This window comes from Rutilus rutilus, assembly GCF_951802725.1.
Source record: "Rutilus rutilus genome assembly, chromosome: 3".
NCBI lineage: Eukaryota > Metazoa > Chordata > Actinopteri > Cypriniformes > Leuciscidae > Rutilus > Rutilus rutilus.
Window position 1 is genome coordinate 42,460,606 of NC_140211.1, and position 22,605 is coordinate 42,483,210.

Consider the following 22,605-nt stretch of genomic DNA (forward strand, 5'->3'; position numbering starts at 1 on the left):
TAAACTCACTACAATAATAAAACTTATATATACAAGTAAACTGAAATAGACTTGTGTAGGTAATAAAAAAAGAAAGAAAGAAAGAAAGAAAGAAATGTATACAAACAATCCAATATCCCTGTGACCCAACTAATTTCAGGGTGGTCACATATCAATCAGATGCGCATTAAAGTTGCGTTCGCTATTATAGCAAAAGTAGACACCCGGTGCGTTTTCTTTCAGAATCATAAGGAAAATGTTCCGTATAAAGAGAACAAAGAAGCCTTTTTAAATCTTGGCTTATGTAAATTTCTACAAATGCCAATTTATAGGCTATTAAAATAAACTTAATAATAGCATCATTAAAAACTAACATGAACTAACATTAACAATGGACAAAATGTTTTCTTTTCTTTTGTCCCCACCCCCTGAAGGCCTCTGTGTAATTCACACCCTGACTAAGACACATTGGGGGAAGCTTTTCTATAATCCTATGAATGCATATAAAAAAAATGCAGAATTGATTTAATCAGAGCGCATCGAATTTGATTGTGAATCGTCTTGAATCGAATCGTTCTGAATTTGCAAAAATCGTTCTTGAATCGAAAACCCATGAATCGTGAATCAAATCGATTCGCTGTCTACCCAAAGATTCACAGCCCTAGTGTAACAAAGAGGCAGGAACGAAGCAGAGAGAGAATCCACATGCAAGCACTACTTTAATAAAACAAACAGGTAATCCAGGGAAAACAACGGAACTCAGGACAGTTACATGGTACTTGGTACAGCAACAACAACCAAACAAACAACAACTGAAGCACAGAGGTTTAAATACACAGGCAAACAAGCTAAACAAGATAACAAGGGGGCGGGGCTAATTAGAAACACCTGGAGAGACTAATAAACAAGAAAAACTACAAAGGACTACAAAACATGGCACAGAACTAGTGGTCGACCGATATTGGTTTTTTGATTGCCGATGCCGATATCTTAGAGAGCAGGATGGCCGATGGCCGATATAAAGCCGATATTTTTATTATATACTTTATATTTATTTTAATCAATATTTTATACATTTTAAATAAATTAGAAAACAAATCTTTAAAATAAACATGCTTGTACTTTAGATGGCAACTTCTTGAATCTGCAATCCTATTACAGTATTTTTCACAAATAAAGTAATTGTTTAAAAATATATGAATATGTGAATAAAAAGGAAGTAAACACTGTAACATTGCACTCAGTAATCTGGTAATATTGTGCGCACTGGTAATCATATTTTTTCAAATAAAGACAAGGTAACGCTAATATTACATACAGCACACAGTGAAAACGATATGAATATGACACAGTGGGCAACTGGATATAGCACAGCATATTTTAAAATGAAGGATTTAGTGTTTTTCGATCACGTCTCCTGTGAAGCTGATCTTCTGTTTGCATTCACTCACTTCGCACGGACCGACCATCACTCGCAGAAACGCGTTTATGCAGGCTACAAATGCACACTTCACAAGATATCACAGCTGGATTCCATTAAATCTGCATGGTTTGTGAAATTAAATGTTTATTAGATATTCAGAGATTTGTTTAAATAATGTAGATGCGCATTTGCTAAATGTTGACAGTAAATGAGAAAGTATTTTAGCCTAATTGTTTGCCTTTTCTGTAACAAATAATATAAAAGCAACACTTTACTTTTTCGCATACCATTTACTTTCTTTGTTTACCAGTTCTGTCTAACAAAGTATTAGATATGACTGACAGAGATCGTAAACTAATGAAGACGGAGAATGTGAGTGAGCGCTGTGTGATCAGGCGCGCTGCCGTTCTCTTCTCAGGCGCTGGTGTTCTCAGCGCCGCCCGTCAAAATAAAAGTCTGGAGCGCCGTCAAAATAAAAGTCCCGCTTCCAACACATCGGCCAATCAGAAAAACGTATCGGCCGATGCCGATATTTTAAACGTGCCAAATATCGGCCAATATATCGGCCTCGGCGATATATCGGTCGACCACTACACAGAACAGGAAATAACAAAAGTCCACACAAGACAGGAATCAAAGTATTGCAGCCGTGTAAATAACTGACTGGGTGATTGGCACCAGTGTTACTGCTTAAAGGGCACCTATTATGACTCTTTTCACAAGATGTAAAATAAGTCTCTGATGTCCCCAAGAGTATGTATGTGAAGTTTTAGCTCAAAATACCGAACAGATTATTTTTTACAGCATGTTTAAATTGTCATTTTTTGGAGCTCAGAAAAACATGCTGTTTTAGTGTGTGCCCTTTAAATGCAAATTAACTGCTGCTGCACGGCCCAGGGGGCGGAGCCTCACGAGCTCGCACTCAGAACCAGGACAATCTGGACAATCTCATCTGATAATATCAGAACAGAAACACTCAGTTGCGGTGTTCATTTCGACTCGGAATATGACTGTGGACAATAATGCCCACAGAGCCAGAGAATATATGCTGTATGGAGATAGAACAGGTATAGTTTAGTTTAATTATGGTTATAATTTACTTGTCATCTGCTTTTATCCACTATTAATACAAGCCTGCTGTAGCAAACCACGTCCGAATGATGACCAAAATATACTGACGAGTTCAGTGAAGTTTATTGTACATCACACAAAAGATGAGCGTTAGTTTTACTCCAGAGAATCACTGTAAGAGCTGAATAAACACAGTATAAGAAGTGAGCATTAAAGTCTTATCCATAAACTCTCTCTCTCTCCCTTTCATTATCAACAACATACACAGCGAAGTACACAAAACACCCGTTTCAACTAACAGTAAACAAATATATACACACCTTTTCAGTGGGTGCTTAATAAACTGGTAAACCTTATATCCGTAAAATGACTCGATGAGCTGTCATAAAGTGCGCGCTCTCACTTTCATTTCTGCCGTGGTCAGTAGCGTTAGGCCTGTCGCTCTGGAGACTGTAAGCTTGATCACGAACAGTACAGATCCATCCTCGAGTAACAACGAGAGTAAATTAAGACTGCTAAATTCATTCTTACATCCAACAACAAAACACCTCAATCGCTTAGGAGACATTCTTGTCTACAGCTGCTCAAGCGTCGAACAATGGCAGACTCTGTGTCCAGTTCACTCAGGGCGGGTCTATGCTCAAACTGCAGTGTCAATCAACTGTCGTGGGAGGGGTCTGTGCAATTCTACGTCACATTGCATAGAATCTTAGAACGGCTTGTTCTGAGACAGTGCTTATGATTTATGGGGATTATAAAAAAAACACTGGGTGGATTTTTATCATTCTAGGGTGGTTTTGCTCACACACTGCCAACACACATTTATGTTCAAACACCATGTAAAAGTGAATTTTGCATAATAGGTGCCCTTTAATGATTAAAAAACAACAGTAGGCATGATGTTGTAATTATTCGTCAGAGTACAAACAGCCAACATTAAATTTATTTAATTAATTTTAACTATTTGTTGTTTGCGTAACACTTTATAAGTATAAAGTATTTAAGTGCTGTATTAAAAAATATATATTTCATTAGCTCATAAAAATAGTTCAATCATATTTTTTTTATGCTTTAACTTATTAATCATCAGTGATGGGAATAACGGCGTTATAAATAAACGGCGTTACTAACGGCGTTATTTTTTTCAGTAACGAGTAATCAAACTAATTACTGCTTCCTCCATAACAACGCCGTTACCGTTACTGTCAATAAAAATGCGGCGTTACTATAATTGAGCTCACTGAAGCGGTTTTCATCCGAGTAGGCTCTCTCTCAGCCATAGGACCTGCAAAGTTTTTTCTCTGGTGTGTGTGTGTTTATGAGGCGCCGGACTGGTAAACCCCCAAAAGATTATATTATTATTTATGTTGATACATTGTTCAGCATTATATTTAATTTAATAGTTGTCTCTCACATTGTCCCACAGCAACATTAAAATAGTGTAGTGTACAATGTTTTATAATAATAATAAGATGTTCTATTTAGTGTCCATTTCATTCATTTAACATTTCATATTGGGGGTATCTTTCTTATAAGTAATTTTCTAAATTTCTTACATTTAAACTTTTTTGATTTTTTTTTAAAGTAACGCAATAGTTACTTTCCCTGGTAATTAGTTACTTTTGTAATGATGTAATTCAGTTACTAACGCAGTTACTTTTTGTGAGAAGTAACAAGTAACTATAACTAATTACTTTTTTTAAGTAACTTACCCAACACTGTTAATCATATAAGTGATCTTAAACAAGTAGTAAAGGAGTTAAATGTTATTAGGAGTAAATGGGTTTTCACTTTAGATTAGGTCATGGAAAATCTGAAAATGTCATTAAGTGCTTTAAACTAAACTTCATTGGACATTAATTGCATTCATATTAAGTGTTCCTTAAAACGTTTACAAATAAATCACACACGCACACACACACACACACACACACACACACACACACACACACACACACACACACACACACACACACACACACACACACACACACACACACACACACACACACACACACACACACACACACACACGTTGGGTTTCCATGCTTTATGGGGACTGTCCATAGAAATAATTTTTATACTGTAAAAACTGTATATTCTATCCCCTATGTTGAACCCTAACTGATGTATTTTAACATGATAATTTGTATGTTTTTTTTCTACCACATGTACATTTTACATTTGCGTAGACACAATGTATTGGCATACAGTAATAGAAACATAATAGACACAGTATTGACATATTGACAGCATTTTTTATTTCATAAGTATTTTTTGTGAATAGTGGTTATGTTTAGCTTTGGGGGTAGGGTTAAGGAATTTTATATATATATATATATATATATATATTAGTGCTGTCAATCGATTAAAAATTTTAACTAGATTAATCACACATTTTTTCTGTGATTAATCGCAATTAATCGCAATAAAAAAAGAAATGTTTTTGTACGTTTTTAATATATTTTATAATGTAATAATTTCACAGTTAATCAAATTAATGTAGAAACAACATAAAGACAGTATATTTTAAATTGTTTAATGGCATCTTTTTATGAATGAAGGCCAGTATTACTGATATTAATACAGCTACTGATTTTTTTTTCACATTTATTAGGCTTAAAAAATATAACAGTTTTTAATTTAAGTGAACTTAAAACAATGCTAACATAAACCCATAATAAATGTCATATTTATTCGTGCCCTTCCTGTCTTAACAGTTAGGAAATATACAGAAATTTAATAAAGTTATCAAAGTTATATGCAGTCTGCACTGCATAAACTATAAATTAAATAGTTAATCCTTATTAAAGCTACAAAAGTTATTTAGTCAACAGCAGTGAGTCATTTTCTCTGTTCCCTTTGTTCTTTAACTTTACTGACAGGAAGCTTTATTGGCTGCTGTCCCTTTAAGAGCAGACACACACACACACACACACACGCGGAGCTCACCGTTTATATACTGTCTATGGATCTCACACGCGCCTCATTCTCTCGCAACTCTTTGTTCATTTTAGACTTTATATAAATCATTTAAGACTGCTCTTATGAGGATAATCGACAAAATTATTGTTATTGTTATTGTTAGTTCAAGCGCGAAAGAGAACTGGATTCTGGCGCCCTGTCTATGTGTGTGTGTGTGTGTGTGTGTGTGTGTGTGTGTGTCACATAAGGACATTCACAGACAGCGCATTCTCTTTTGTCTTGCCGCGCTTGAAATGTTTAAAAGCATTTAAATGAATAAGAGCGTGATCATATAATGTAATAGCCAACGGATGGCAGAAAAGACGGATGCTGCGTTAATTGCGTTAAATATTTTAACACGTTAAACCAGACAAAAATTAATCGCATGCGTTAACGCGTTAACGTTGACAGCACTAATATATATTAAAAGCTCCTAATTTTTTGTCTTTTACAACAGGTTTACATGCATCAGATATCAAAAAAGTTTCATTTTCTCATAATATACATCACCACATTTTTCAATGACTCTCAGACGACTTGATGGATGAATCAATGTCTCTAAATCCCTCCTTTCCGTGAGCCTGCTCTGCTCTGATTGGCCAGACAGCTCAGTCTGTTGTGATTGGTCTACCACGTACAGCACGTCGAAAACAAAAACGCCCATTGCCATAACTGAACGTCAGCTCCATCCGGAGGCTTCATACATCTCAGTGATTGTACACACCATAAACTAAAGACAGTAACGAACGATGACTTTGATTTGACCAAATCAATCTGAGCGTGAGTCCGAAGATGAAAGATTGGCAGAACTAGTTAAGTGTGCTTGCTGAAAGCAGCACACTTATTGATCTTCTTAAGCTTTCTTATTATTATTAAGTGTGCTTGCTGAAAGCAGCACACTTGTTGTTCTTCTTAAGTTTTCTTATTATTATTAAGTGTGCTTGCTGAAAGCAGCACACTTATAGTTCTTCTTAAGTTTTCTTCTTCTTCTTATTAAGTGTGCTTGCTGAAAGCAGCACACTTATAGTTCTTCTTAAGTTTTCTTCTTCTTCTCCTTCTTCTTATTTTTATACTAGAGAAAAATTTTGGCCAGCTCCTGCGCCTAGGCCCTTTGAGACAGAGACACCGTTCCAACTTTAAAACGTACGGTCAGTACCGGTTTAAGTTGCTCGCGAAGATGACATCACGAGTCCATGTCGTTTGTCCGCCACACTGGATTGAACAGAAAGCGAAACTAAATTTTCACAGGTCACAAATTTAGTCCGAACTTCACGAAACTGGACGTGCATGATCCTTGGACCAAGCCTCACAAAAGTTACTAGAAGGATTTTTGATTTTCGGAAGCGTTTGCCCGTCACAGCCAAACGAAATCGGCGGCGTAGTCGCCAAAACAGGAAGTAGTTCATATTTCAGGAACTCTGTCACGTATCGAAACCAAACTTTGTACATTAACTCAAGACTCCAATGTGAGGATGTACAAGATAAAAAAAATAAAAAAAAAATTCAAAATTTTACATCATTTGGCAACCCCCCCCCCCCCCCCCCCAGCTATTTGGTAAGCTCCTGCGCCTAGGCCCTTTGAGACAGAGACACCGTTCCAACTTTAAAACGTCCGGTTAGTACCGGTGTAAGTTGCTCGCGAAGATGACATCACGAGTCCATGTCGTTTGTCCGCAATATTGGATTGAACAGAAAGCTAAACTAAAGTTTCACAGGTCACAAATTTGGTCCGAACTTCACGAAAATGGACGTACATGATCCTTGGACCAAGCCTCACAAAAGTTACTAGAAGGATTTTTGATTTTCGGAAGCGTTTGCCCGTCACAGCCAAACGAAATCAGCGGCGTAGTCGCCAAACAGGAAGTCGTCCATATCTCAGGAACTCTGTCACGTATCGAAACCAAACTTTATACATGAACTCGGGACTCCAATGTGAGGAAGCACAAGATCTGAATTTTTTTTATTTTTTTTTATTTCAGGCTAATAGACAAACCCATTTACCTATGTCTATGCAAGAGTTTCACCTCACACTTTTAATGTTAATGCATTTAGACAGTAGGTGGCACTGTTGTATTACATTTCACAGAGCTGCCAAGTCAGTGTATATACTGCATTCTTTTTTACTAGGTTTGTCTTAATAAATGCAGGCATGAATTTCGTTTTTTGCATTGGTCTAATTTAATCATCATCTGTATATTAATATATACAGAATTGTATGCATGAATTGTGCATTTCCAGTTCTCAAAGCAGTTAATAAAAAAAAAAAAAAAACTTTATACAAGATACATCATGCTCTTCTTCGATAACCGAACAAACAATTAATTGTCTGTGGCTGTGTTTGTGCGCACGGGAAATATGCTGCACATAACAAAAGAAAACAAGGAGAAACGCGCAGTCACATGCTCAAACAATCAACAGGTGCGTTCCATTTGACCATAAGTGGACTGCGAAGTGGACTTCACAGGGTTTTCCGCCATCTTAAGTTAGATTCTAATCCGAAGGGAGCGAACATGTTTAGTTCGAAGGACACTGCACACGGCATAGGGAATAAGGGAACATCGATACATCACTTCACAGGAAGTGGAGAGCGATGATTACCCAACTGTCATTTCGCGCATCACGTCATCACCAGTCAGAACAGTCATAACTAACGATGGAGGAGTTTACGTATGTGTGTAAGTATTCATTTCGCCATTGTTATACAAATGACAGTATTTTTAACGGTTATTGTTGTGAATATTACATATACTATTTTTGATGATTATAATTTACCTCAGTGAATGCAGCCAGCTTAGCTAGTTTGTGAGGTAAAGTGATTTTATTTTAGGTAGTTGTAAAATAGTGCAATATAATTGTAAATATATAAAAAATTAAATATGAATGTAGTCCTATATATATTTATGTTATATGATAATCTGCGCGACTCCGTCGTTGACTTTCTTTGATGACATTTGCAGGGCGTTTCAAATGAGCGGGTATTGTCAGTGAAGTCCACTTCAACTGATATACCGTGCTCAGGGGGTAGGGGAGCAGTGAACATTGCGTATGGACCCTGTCGAATGGAACGCACATTAGATGTGTAAAAACCATAAAACAAGTGGAAAGCGCGAGCGCGCCGCTGTCTCCTTTCCACAAGCGCTTGTTCTCCTGTGGCGTCTGTCGTTGCTATGCAACCGTGAACTGCGCTCTCCATGATGACAAGAGCTGTGTCTGAAATCGCTCCCTATCCACTATATAGTGCACTATTTAGGGTGTCGGCCATTTTGTAGTGGTGTCCGAATTCTGAGTGAACGACATCATTCCCTATATTCTTCACTACTTTTACCCACAATCCTCTCTGAATTCGAGTGTACATACGATGTACACTTGCTGAGACACTAGCTGTGTCTGAAACCGCTCACTCGTTCACTCATTCACTAATCCCTACATAGTGAATGGCAGTTGAGTGCACTACATCAGCAAAAAGTGAACGAAAATGAGTGAGCGAATTCGGACGCTGACATAATTATCACGCGCCAGAGAGCTCGGACAATTTCGTCATAAACATTACCTATCCATCTTTAATATTTCCTTTTTTGGCTGTATGAATTGTATGTATGTATTTTTCACGTTTATTGCGTTATTTGATAAAATAAAAAAAGATAATAAAAACACTTGCTTGTCATATTTATTTACTTTTTACATTTATATGTGAAAATAAAAGAGAACAAAACACTACACAACACATTTGTTTATTCAAATATAGATATAACGGTATATATATAAATAAATAACCAGGCGTCTGGTCTTATAAATGATTGTTTTCTATATCGCGTGCGCCGTTGCCATGGTGACATTGTTGTTTATTTTTCATTCGCGCTCTATCGCCTTATCGTGTTGGATTGTGGGAAATAGTGTCTCAGCAAGTGTACATCGGATGTACACTCGAATTCAGAGAGGATTGTGGGTAAAAGTAGTGAACGAATGTAGGGAATGATGTCGTTCACTCAGAATTCGGACACCTCTACAAAATGGCCGACACCCTAAATAGTGCACTATATAGTGGATAGGGAGCGATTTCAGACACAGCTACTATTTCCCACAATCCGACTCAATAAGGCGATAGAGCGCGAATGAAAAATAAACAAAAATGTCACCATGGCAACGGTGCACGCGAGTTAGAAAACAATCATTTATAAGACCAGATGCCTGGTTATTTATTTATCTATACCGTTATATCTATATTTGAATAAACAAATGTGTTGTGTAGTGTTTTGTTCTCTTTAATTTTCACATATAAATGTAAAAAGTAAATAAATATGACAAGCAAGTGTTTTTATTATCTTTTTTTTTTTATCCAATAACGCAATAAACGTGAAAAATACATACATACAATTGTTACAATTCATACAGCCAAAAAAAAAGGAAATATTAAAGATGGGTAGGTAATGTTTATGACAAATTGTCTGAGCTCTCTGGCGCGTGATAATTATGTCAGCGTCCGAATTCTTTGCTGATGTAGTGCACTCAACTGCCATTCATTATGTAGGGATTAGTGAACGAGTGAGCGGTTTCAGACACAGCTAAGGAAGTATCAGCAAAAGATTAATAGATTTCTAGCCCTTGCATTAGCTTTACTACTAGATATTAGATTAGATTAGATTAGATTAGATTCAACTTTATTGTCATTACACAAGTACAGGTACAAGGCAACGAAATGCAGTTTAGGTCTAACCAGAAGTGCAATAGCAGCAAGTGCAGGATATACAGTGGTTCCATAAGTGCAGAACATGGATATGTACTGAATAAATATAGAGTTGAATACTATTATAAACAAAAATTTACAGATAGATTGTCCTATGAATATAATATACAGATAACTATTACTGTGAACAGAGTTTACAGCTAGATATGTACTGAATATAATAATATACAGATGGCTATTACTATAAACAGAATGTTTACAGATAGATATGTACTGAATATAATATACAGATGGCTGTTACTATAAACAGAATTTTACAGATAGATATGTACTATGAATATATATACAGATGGCTGTTACTATAAACAGAATGTGAGCATAATATACAGATGGCTATTACTATAAACAGAATTTAACAAATAGATATATGTATAAGTTAGGCTAATGAGCAGTATAACAATGGATTTAAAGTAGTGCAAATAAAGTTTGGACAGAAGCTATCCGAGTGAAAGTGCAGTGGAAAGTAATTGCATATTACAGTTAAGGTACGATATTGCAATGTATATATAAACAGTCGGTACTGTAAATAAACAGTCGGCAGTGCAAATTGAGCATATTCCAGTCAAGGTAGTAGTGCAAGATGCATATGTAAACAGTTGTTACTGTAATAACAGTCAGCAGTGCAAATGAACATTATAGTATTGCAAATAACAAAATGGAGGCAGGTGTGAGGAGGGAGAGGAGAGTCAATCAGTGTATGAGGGGAGTGGGATCAATGAGGGTTAGAGTTTAATAAAGAGACAGCTCTGGGGAAAAAACTGTTCTTTAGTCTGCTGGTCCTGGTCCGGAGGCACCTGAAACGCCTGCCGGAGGGCAGGAGAGAAAACAGTCTGTGGGCTGGGTGAGAGGAGTCCTTAAGGATGCTGCGAGCTCGATGCAGACAGCGTTTCCTCTGGATGTGCTCGATGGCAGGTAGTGGAGTCCCAGTGATGCGCTGGGCGGTTTTCACCACCCGCTGCAGTGCCTTGCGCTCTGCAACAGAACAGCTCCCATACCACACTGTAGCACAGTTGGTCAGGATGCTTTCTATTGCACAGCGATAGAAGTTCACCAGGATAGTGGAGGAAAGCTGATTCTTCCTCAGTGTCCTCAGGAAGAAAAGGCGCTGGTGAGCCTTCTTGACCAGGCTGGAGGTGTTGGTTGTCCAGGTCATGTCCGCCGAGATGTGGATCCCCAGGAACTTGAAACTGGAGACACGCTCAACAGCCATTCCATTGATGTGGATGGTGTCGTGTGTGCCTCTTGACACTTTCCTGAAGTCCACGATGAGCTCCTTCGTTTTGGTGGTGTTGAGGAGCTGGTTATTTTCGGTGCACCATGTGGCCAGGTGCTTGATCTCCTCCCTATAGGCAGTCTCATCGTTGTTGCTGATGAGACCAATCACCGTAGTGTCGTCCGCAAACTTGACGATGGAATTAGATCCGTACACAGGCTTGCAGTCGGAGGTGAAGAGGGAGTAGAGGAACGGGCTTAGCACACAGCCCTGTGGTACACCAGTGTTGAGTGTGATGGATGTGGAGCAGTTGGAGCCTGATCGAACATTCTGGGGTCTGTTGGTCAAGAAGTCCAAAATCCAGTTGCACATGGAGGTGTTGAAGCCCAGGTCTCCAAGTTTGGCTATTAACTTAGTTGGGATGACAGTGTTGAATGCTGAGCTGAAGTCAACAAACAGCATGCGTGCATAAGTGTTCTTATTGTCCAGATGTGTGAGCACAGAGTGCAGTGCCATGGAGACTGCATCCTCTGTGCTCCTATTGCTACGGTAGGCAAACTGGTGTGAGTCCAATGTGGATGGTAGAGAGTCTTTTAGGTGTGCCAGGACCAGCCGCTCAAAGCACTTCATTACGATGGGTGTGAGTGCTACAGGGCGGTAGTCATTAAGGCACTTCGGGCTGGAGTGTTTTGGCACTGGCACAATGGAAGTGCATTTAAAGCATGTTGGTACAGCTGCTTGGGCAAGAGACAGGTTGAAAATGTCTGTAAAAACCCCAGCGAGCTGCTCCGCACATGCCCTGAGTACGCGTCCAGGGATGTTGTCCGGTCCAGCAGCCTTGTGCGCGCTGATCCTGCTCAGTGCATTGCAGACATCTGTGGAGGAGAGTGTGATCGGTGGGTGGTCAGCTGAGGATTTGAGCTTGGTGGCAGTTTCTCTGTTGTCTCTTTCAAAGCGAGCATAAAAGTCATTTAGCTCGTTCAGGAAGTTGACATCAGTGGCTGCGGGGGTGGAGTGAGAGGGTTTGTAGTCACTGATGGCCTGAATGCCCTGCCACATGCGCCGAGGGTCAGCGTTGGAAAAGTGTCCCTCTATCTTAAGCTTGTAGCAGTGCTTGGCCTCTTTGATGCCCCTTTTCAGATTTGCTCTGGATGTGCTATAGGCTTGTGCATCTCCTGATCTGAAGGCAGTATTGCGTGTCTTCAATAGGAGTCGCACTTCCCTGTTCATCCATGGCTTCTGATTTGGGTATGTGGTGATCTGCTTCTGGGTTGTAACACTGTCAATGGTGGTATTAATATAATCCAGTACAGAGGAGGTGTAGCAGTCAATGTCCGTGTGAGAGCCACTGGTGGCTTGAGAAGCAAACATACTCCAGTCTGTGTGTAGAAACCTTTCCTGGAGTGAGAAATCTGCCCCCGCAGGCCACACCTTGATGGTCTTCACTGATGGCTTCACGCGATTGATCAGAGGTGCATATTTGGGGGTGAGGAACAAAGAAAGGTGATCTGACTGTCCCAAGTGGGGGAGGGGTGTCGCGACGTAAGCTTCAGCCATGTTTGTGTAAACATGGTCTAAGGTTTTGTTTCCTCTGGTGTGACAGGAAACATGCTGGTGAAATTTCGGTAGCACTGACTTTAAGTTTGAATGATTAAAATCACCCGCAACAATAAACGCAGCTTCCGGCTGAACGGTCTGTTGTTTACTGATGGCTGCGTGAAGTTCTTTCATAGCAAACTTGGCATCAGCATCCGGGGGAATATAGGCTGCAGTTATAATAGTGGAAGTGAACTCCCGCGGTAGATAAAACGGTCTACATTTAACCATGAGAAACTCAAGGTTAGCTGAACAATGTCTCCCAACAATAGCAGAGTTTGTGCACCAAGCTTTGTTAATGTAAATGCACAATCCACCACCTCTGGTCTTACCGGAGCCATCTAATGTTCTATCCGCCCGGAATGTATGGCGTCCCGCTAGCTCAATAGCGTTGTCCGGTATTCCGCTGTTTAACCATGTTTCCGTGAAAATTAGAACATTACAGTTCAAAAGTCTCTTGCTGTATGTGATGTTGAGTCGAATCTCCTCCATTTTGTTCAACAGCGACCGTACATTGGCAAGGAAAATGCTGGGTAAAGAGAGCCGGTGTGGTGTTAGCTTTAGCTTAGCTCTTAGTCCTCCGCGCTTCCCCCGCCTTTGTTTACGATCTCGCCGGCGCCTGCGAGCACTTCCGCCCGGCCGGGCAGAGTGCATAGCCTCGGGTGATCTGGCGATCTCAGGAAGGAGTCGAAGGTTGTCCATAAAACTGTCGGAAATTCGCAAACCAATATCCAAAAGCTCACCTTGGGTGTACGATGTTAAGGCACAACTGTTCTGGACGAACAGACCCGAAATGAGCAAGAAAAATACTGCTAAATTACAGAATCTGGAGAGACCGCGAGCCTCGCGATGTACTCGGGCCGCCATCTTGGATCAACCAGTATATTTATGGAGATGGAAAATAATAAGGCGCCCTGTACAGCTATGATCAGCTGTTCGGCCGAGCATTCAATGTTGTTACGCTGCAAGCTGATGGTTTGTTGCTGCCGCGCTCTATCACTCGCACACCATAAAGAGCAAATTGTTTTTTAATGTTTCAATTTCGTGATTAAAATGACATAATTTGGAAGCGGATAATTTCTTCACAAACAGCTCATTATGACTCAATGTTAGAATGCTGCACCTACACTCGATAGTGTGAATAAGATCAGCGCAACGCAGACCACTGCATTGACAGGGTAAAACATATGATCTGTCTACGGCCAGGGCTCAGCGGAAGACAGAAAATGCCGGTCCAGCGCTGATTGAGGAATTAAATTCAAAAATAAAAGACAGTTTTACATCTTTTTTCTCGCATTCTCGCATTTTTTCTCGCATCTCGCATCTATCCACTACCTGCTAACGTTAGTGCACTGCACCCGAGCAAGCACACTTTGCAGTTCCTCCGGAAATGCATTTTTCTAGTTATTATTATTATTATTATTATTATTATTATTATTCCCGGGAGAGAAATTTTGGCCAGCTCCTGCGCCTAGGCCCTTTGAGACAGAGAACGGTGGAACGGTGTGTTCCAACTTTAAAACGTACGTCAGTACCGGTGTAAGTTGCTCGCGAAGATGACATCACGAGTCCATGTCGTTTGTCCGCCATATTGGATCGAACAGAAAGCGAAACAAAAGTTTCACAGGTCACAAATTTGGTCCGAACTTCACGAAACTGGACGTACATGATCCTTGGACCAAGCCTCACAAAAGTTACTAGAAGGATTTTTGATTTTCGGAAGCGTTTGCCTGTCACAGCCAAACGAAATCGGCGGTGTAGTCGCCAAAACAGGAAGTAGTTCATATTTCAGGAACGCTGTCACGTATCGAAACCATACTTTGTACATGAACTCGAGACTCCAATGTGAGGATGTACAAGATAAAAAAATAAAAATAAAAAAAAATAAAACATTCCAAAATTTTACATCATTTGGCCAGCTCCTGCGCCTAGGCCCTTTGAGACAGAGACACCGTTCCAACTTTAAAATGTCCGGTCAGTACCGGTGTAAGTTGCTCGCGAAGATGACATCACGAGTCCATGTCGTTCGTCCGCCATATTGGATTGAACAGAAAGCGAAACTAAATCTTCACAGGTCACAAATTTGGTCCGAACTTCACGAAACTGGACGTACATGATCCTTGGACCAAGCCTCACAAAAGTTACTAGAAGGATTTTTGATTTTCGGAAGCATTTGCCCGTCACAGCCAAACAAAATCGGCGGCGTAGTCGCCAAACAGGAAGTCATCCATATCTCAGGAACTCATCCATATCTCAGGAACTCAGGAAATCGAAACCAAACTTTGTACATGAACTCGGGACTCCAATGTGAGGAAGCACAAGATCTGAATTTTTATTTATTTTTTTATTTCAGGCTAATTGACAAACCCATTTACCTATGTCTATGCAAAAGAGTTTCACCTCATACGTTTAAAGTTAATGCATTTAGACAGTAGGTGGCACTGTTGTATTACATTTCACAGAGCTGCCAAGTCAGTGTATAGACTGCATTCGTTTTGACTAGGTTTGCCTTAATAAATGCAGGGCCTGAATTTCGTTTTTTAAACTGGGAGGGATTTCCCCGCTTACATGGGTCACGGGGGGATCTAAAGATTATGGGGGCGGGGGGGGGGGGGATAACTTTTGATGCATCGTTCTAATTTAATCATCTTCATTTATTAATTGTGCATTTCCAGTTCTCAAAACAGTTAACAAAAAAAAAAAAAAATTATACAAAATACATCATGCTCTTCTTCGCTAACCGAACAAACAATTCATTGTCTGTGGCTGTGTTTGTGCGCGTGGGAAATATGCTGCGCATAACAATAGAAAAAACAAGGAGAAACGCGCAGTCACTTGCTCAAACAATCAACAACGTCGCTCTAGATGTGTAAAAACAAGTGGAAAGCGCGAGCGCGCCGCTGTCTCCTTTCCACAAGCGCGCCGCTGTCTTCTTTCCACAAGCGCTTGCTCTCCCGTGGCGTCTGTCGTTGCTATGCAACCATGAACTGCGTTCTCCATGATGACAAGGAAATATCAACAAAAGATTAATTGATTTCTAGTCCTTGCATTAGCTTTACTACTAGATATATTTACGGAGATGAAAAATAATAAGGCGCCCTGTACAGCTATGATCAGCTCAGGGCCGGCCCTGACCAATTTGCTGCCCTAGGCAAGATTTTACCTGGTGCCCCCATCATTGTGTTCATGATTATTTAGCCTATACACACACACACACACACACACACACACACACACACACACACACACACACACACACACACACACACACACACACACACACACACACACACACACACACACACACACACACACACACACACACACACATTACAGCCTAAACACAAATACCAAGAGCATTACATCTAGCATTCAAGTCAAGTCCCCATTATCTTTTATAGCGCGTTTTACAATACAGATTTAATGTGAACTTTGCTATTTTTAATAAACCTGTAAATAAATATCATTACTAATTTTGGCAAATAAATTTTTAAAATGCCATATACAGTACAGGCCAAAAGTTTGGAAACACTACTATTTTTAATGTTTTTTAAAGAAGTTTCTTCTGCTCATCAAGCCTGCATTTATTTGATCAAAAATACAGAAAAAATGCAATATTGTGATATATTATTACAATTTTAAATAATTGGTTTTCAATTTATTATACTTTAAATTATCATTTATTTCTGTGATGCAAAGCTGAATTTTCAGCATCATTACTCCAGTCTATCACATGATCCTTTAGAAATCATTCTAATATGATGATTCATTATCAAAGTTGGAAACAGTTCTGCTGCTTAATATTTTTTCATAACCTGTGATACTTTTTTAGGATATTTTGATGAATAAAAAAAAAAGAAAAAAAAAAGAAGAATTAAAAAAAAAAGAAGAAATATTTTGTAACAACAATATACACTAATAATTTTTCTTTTTTTGAAATAAATCAATACTTTTATTCAGCAAGGATGTGTTAGATAAAAAGTGATAGTAAAGAAGATTTATATTATTAGAAAATATATATTTTTTATTTTGAATAAATGCAGTTCTTTTTAACCTTTTATTCATCAAATATATTAGGCAGCAGAACTGTTTCCAACACTCATAATAAATCAGAATATTAGAATGATTTCTAAAGGATCATGTGATAGACTGGATGTCACATGTGACACTGAAGACTGGAGTAATGATGCTGAAAATTCAGCTTTGCATCACAGAAATAAATGATAATTTAAAGTATAATAAATTGAAAACCAATTATTTTTAAATTATAATAATATAGCCTGCACTGTATCCACCCCAAAACTGCACAACTGTAGAGTAAAACATTAATAAAAAAAATTTGATAATAAAAAATGCGTCTTAAAACTGACATGATTGTTACAAAATCACACTGTCTAGGGCCTCTGGAGAACTCAGAACAACTGCTAACATTAAGTTTAAGGTAAAAATAACTGCCATGAAATTGTAGTATCTTACTCCTATGCAATTAGATAAACTGTTCGTTCACTACACTTTACCTCTGTCTTTATCCCCTTTTATCCTCTTCTCTTCTTTTTGGCACTGTATCTATCGCAGACTATAATGCTCATTTATAATGTGTCATGTAAATTCGGCCATCCATCACAATCAGGAAACTTTCACCGTGTCTAGAACTGGCGCGAGCTGCCAGGCCCGTTTCTACGAGCCTGAGTGTGTTAAGCGCCCTCAAACAAAAGCAATGCTGTCTACATTGGATGTGGCGTCGCGCACGCTACACAACAAATTACTAACAACTGATCGCGCGCGCGCTCTGTTTCTGACGCACTTCAAGCACTCGCTGGGCGGGGGAAGATTGATGTGCCGGATTTTTTTTTTTTTTTTTTTTTTGCTTTATTTGGTAGTATTTCGAATTAATGGTTTTAAAATAGTATTATAAATAGGGCTGGGACGGTATGGATTTTTTCTTACCGCGGTTGAAAAGCAAGAAATTCCCGCGGTATTGCGGTAAACCGCTTTAAACCTCAACCCCCCTCCCCCAGTTTTTTTTTTCTGCGACGTTGCGGCTGGAACAACATACAAAGTGTGTCAATGATAATCTCAGGTAGTGTTTATGTGCTTTATTTAATGTTAAAAGCATGCAATGTGACTTTGAATATTGTTTAGTGCTCCAGCTTTGTAGCTGTAAAAGCAACAATGGATAATTCACCTCAGATCTTGAAATTAAACAAATGGAAACAAGAACGTTCAAACTGTGAACATACAAGTGTATTCTTTGACAAATATTGTTTTAGTAACTCAGTAGCCTGTGTATTTTTAATAATGTTTAAATGGTGTAATATTTGTGAATTTGATTATGTAGCCTACTTATCCATTTTCTTGCAAGTGCCGTCAAGATTACTCTCTGGTGCTGTGAGTGTGCACTTGCCGCGACTCGCGAGGGTTGACAAATGCGGTCTTCACGTGAGAGAATTCTGTTAAATAAGCACGTGCAATTAAAAGCTGAGGTCCTGCTTTTACTTTTTTTTATTTATTTACGGTGCGGCTTGGACGCGGCGTCCGTCGAAAATAGACTAGGCGCCTATCTTTATCGAAGCGGCGCTGAGAGACGCTTCTGAAACGCGCCGCGTCGTGGCTGTTGTAAACACAAGCATTGACTAGAGTGGGCGCGATCAGCTCCGGTAGCCGCGTCGCAGCCGTAACACGCCACAGAGTGTAAATAAGGGGTTATAGTCAATAGCCTACGAATGGAATGTTATTATGTGTCATGAAACAACTTGCGAACTTGCGAAAGGTCGGATTTGTTCCATCTTTTGATGATAAGTTTTGTTTAGAAAACCTTGAATCCATGTAAGACACAATGTTATTAGACACAATCCATGTCATTAGAATCAATGTCATTAGACACAACGTGAACACATGTGAAGGCCCGTGTTTAAATTTTTTTTTTTTTTTTTTGCGGTAATGCGGTAACCGTCCCAGCCCTAATTATATAAAAAAAAAAATTGTAAAAAATAAAAAAATAACTAGTTCACTCACTCTGGCGCCCCTATGGATTAGTGGCGCCCCTAGCATTTGCCTATTCCGCCTATGCCGCGGGCCGGCCCTGGATCAGCTGTTCGGCCGAACATTCAATGTTGTTACGCTGCAAGGTGATCAGTTGGTTCGTTGCTGCCGCACTCTATCACTCGCACACCATAAAGGGCAAATTGTTTTTTAATGTTTCAATTTAGTGATTAAAATTACATAATTTGGAAGCGGATCATTTCTTCACAAACAGCTCATTATGACTCAATGTTAGAATGCTGCACCTACACTCGATAGTGTGAATAAGATCAGCGCAACGCAGACCACTGCATTGACAGCGTGAAACGTATGATCTGTTTACGGCCAGGACTCAGCGGAAGACAGAAAATGCCGGTCCAGTGCTGATTGAGGAATTAAATTCGAAAAATAAAAGACAGTTTGACATCTTTTTTCTCGCATCTCGCAATATATTTGTGCGGGAATTTCTCGCACTATAAAAGCTAACCTTGCGGGAATGGTTTAAATTATGCGCAATCCCCACATTCCTGCACCGAAATTCAAGCCCTGAAATGGCAGCGGGAGCGGGATGTGTAAAGGCCATTGCACACTGAGTCCGAAATTTTCGTATGCGTTTTTTCGTGTTCGTCAGCAGTAAAATTCGTCACGCACAGAAACCTTGCACACTGAGTCCGATACGTATTTATTAAACCTTTGCGGAAAAAAAACGCAAAAAATACTAAATGCATTCGTCAAGCAGTGAGGATGAATTTGTTGCCCTCTTTCTTCTTAAAAAGAAAAAAAGAAAGAAGAAATATTGGGTCCATCCAATCCTGAGATTGCGCCGAGAGGAAGGAGAGTTTCACCTCCTTATCAAGGAGTTGCGAAATTATCCCAAACGATTCAAAATTTACCTCAGAATGTCAGTGGAACAGTTTGATGCTTTGCTAGCGATACTGGAGCCACATATTAAAAAGAAGACCACCAATTTCCGTGAACCAATCGATCCTGAACAGAAACTGGCAGTAGGCCTATGTCTATGGACGGACACACACACACACACGCGGCCGGCAGAAGCGCTGGGCAGACAGAACAGCTGTATACAGGTTATATTTTATTCAGTGTCTTTGTAATCCGCATTTTGTTTTTCATACAGTACTTGTGCTGCGAGACGAAGTGTATCAACTTGTCAGACGTCATTCTGGATTTTGTCGTTCGCTTGTACGGTGGCTCTGAATTTTCAAAAAACCTCACAAAACACTGGCTGTGGATGCGAAAAACGCAGAAAATCGAACCCAATCCGAATTTTTTTTTTACGGACGAAAGTTTCGTAGACAGTGTGCAAGCATGATTGACATAACGTGAGGTCGAATTTTTTTTTTTAACGTGCGAAAATTTCGGATGCGAATTTCGGACTCAGTGTGCAATGGCCTTAACTCTAGCATATGGCGCATATGTCATATAAAGTTAGACAAGGCCAAACAGCGTTATCCATGTTGTTGCGATTGCATCGCTAGAGTAAGCTAATAGTGAAACTGATAGCGTTTTTCATTTAGTTACAGTGGCTCTCATTTATCATTCTTGCGTAGAAACGGGCGTATATGTTTGCGTAAGATTATGCTTGCACTCCTCTCACCGCCTGATTTATGAAGCTGTGCGTACCCTTGAAATCCAGGTGTACGCAATACCTGCCCTTGATAAATGCCGCGGCTGAAAACGATCGTCATTAGAATAACACACCCCTATATATTCAAGTCTCCGCTTCCCCCACGCACTCATTTTACGCCATGGACACACGGAAGACGGCAAAGAAGAGAAACTTATCCGACGTGGAGATCGAGACCATCACCAGGGAAGTGGAAAGAAACAAAATTGATTTCTAGATTTTTATTATTAATGACGCTTATTGTTATTTAGAAGAAGAATGTCGTTATTATTATTATTATTATTATTATTATTATTATTTAAAAGAAGAATGTCATTTTTATTATTTTGTCAGTCTGAATTTTTTTTTGGTCATTGAAAGCCTTTCATTAGGCCGGTGACACACTGGCTGCGTGGCGTGAGCGTGCCGTTTCTGTTGCGTGTCAGCTGCGTGGCGTTTTCTATGTCTTTGCACACCAGAAACGTGTCTGACGCGGCGCTGCTGCTGCTATAGGTTGACATGATAGGCCTCATTGGTGATATATTTGACATATGGGGAGAGAGTTGTGGAAGGCCTATACTTCATGTTAAACATAAATATAGCAGCAAAGACAACGTCGGCAGTACTGACACAAAATAGGCTACAGAATATTTTGTTCTGTATTGACAGGTGCAATATTTGAAAATTGTTATTTTTTTAACTACATTTATATCCGCATTTATGTCAAAACCTAGAGACTTTCAAACATCAAAATGTTATTTATTAATATGTATTCGTGTCAAAATGACATATAAACATCTTTTCCTATTTTGCCTGGAAACGCTTCCAACACGCTTGCGTGTCACGTGAAAAATAGGCGTCGGTTCTGTTTCTAGCATGCACGCGTTTTCCGCGCGGCTCGAGCCACGCTTGTCACGCAGGCAGTGTGCAAGCTCTAACCTGTTAACATGGGAGCCGAAATAAAAATGGACACGCCACGCAGCTGAGACGCTCACGTCACGCATCCAGTGTGTCACCGGCCTTACTGAACCCAGTCCGTGCGCACCTGCCGGGCCTAACCCTGAAACGTCAGGTAAAGCGCACAGGCTCGCAACTGAAGGAATACATATGCCTACAAATCAAATGCTTTGGTAAAGTCACACAAATTAAACATTGAAGTCCATGGTGCACAAAAATAAACACTGAAGTTTATAATTACTATGTTGTTGTTTTTTTACAGTGGGTCATAATATATCATATCTTTTAGTTTGTCAGTGCGTTTTGTGGTGTTAGGAATTTTTCTGCGCATTTCCGCACTAACTCAAAACGTGCGTACATGTACACCACCTCCTGAGCTGGCGTAGGATTTGAGCGTGCCATACGCCAACGTCCATATTGATAAATCTCAAAGTCACCGTGGTTTTGGGTGTACGCCAGGTGTACGCTGGAAATTTGGTGTACGCACTTTTGATAAATGAGGGCCAATATGAGGACTGACGGTAGGCTATAAAAATCAGCGTTTCTAGGTGATGACAACCATCTTGACAGCAGCAATCAAAGCATCGCGCTAATTACAGTAGACCTTAATTTGAGATAGTAAATTTGTTCCTAATCAAAGGGAACACTCAACCTCAGAACAGCTGGATGAGTTTTGTATTGGCTTATTGGATACAGTAAATGAAGACTGTCAACTTCTTTTCAATACTATTTCATCACCCAAAACACTCCCACTCTCTGCTGTATATTCATAACCAAATATTTCAAAACCAACAACCAAGCCACATAAACAATGCCATTTGGCACTAGTCTACATTGCAGACATGTCTCTTAATGCACATAACTTTTCACCTTTTTGCACAATCTTGAAAAAAGTACTATTGTTGAAATTCTCAGATCAAGCAAACTTCAACGCACCCTTATCCACTTCCTGCTCACGTTAGTGAACCGCATCCGAGCAAGCACACTTCGCAGTTCCTCCGGAAATGCATTCT

The 22,605-nt window shown here is 39.5% G+C and overlaps 1 protein-coding gene across 1 annotated transcript in view; it reads left to right on the top strand.

The window, feature by feature from the left end:
* The window catches only part of trmt44 (tRNA methyltransferase 44 homolog), a 291,519-nt gene that overhangs the window by 57,225 nt on the left and 211,689 nt on the right, over positions 1-22,605 (top strand). The window lies entirely within an intron of this gene.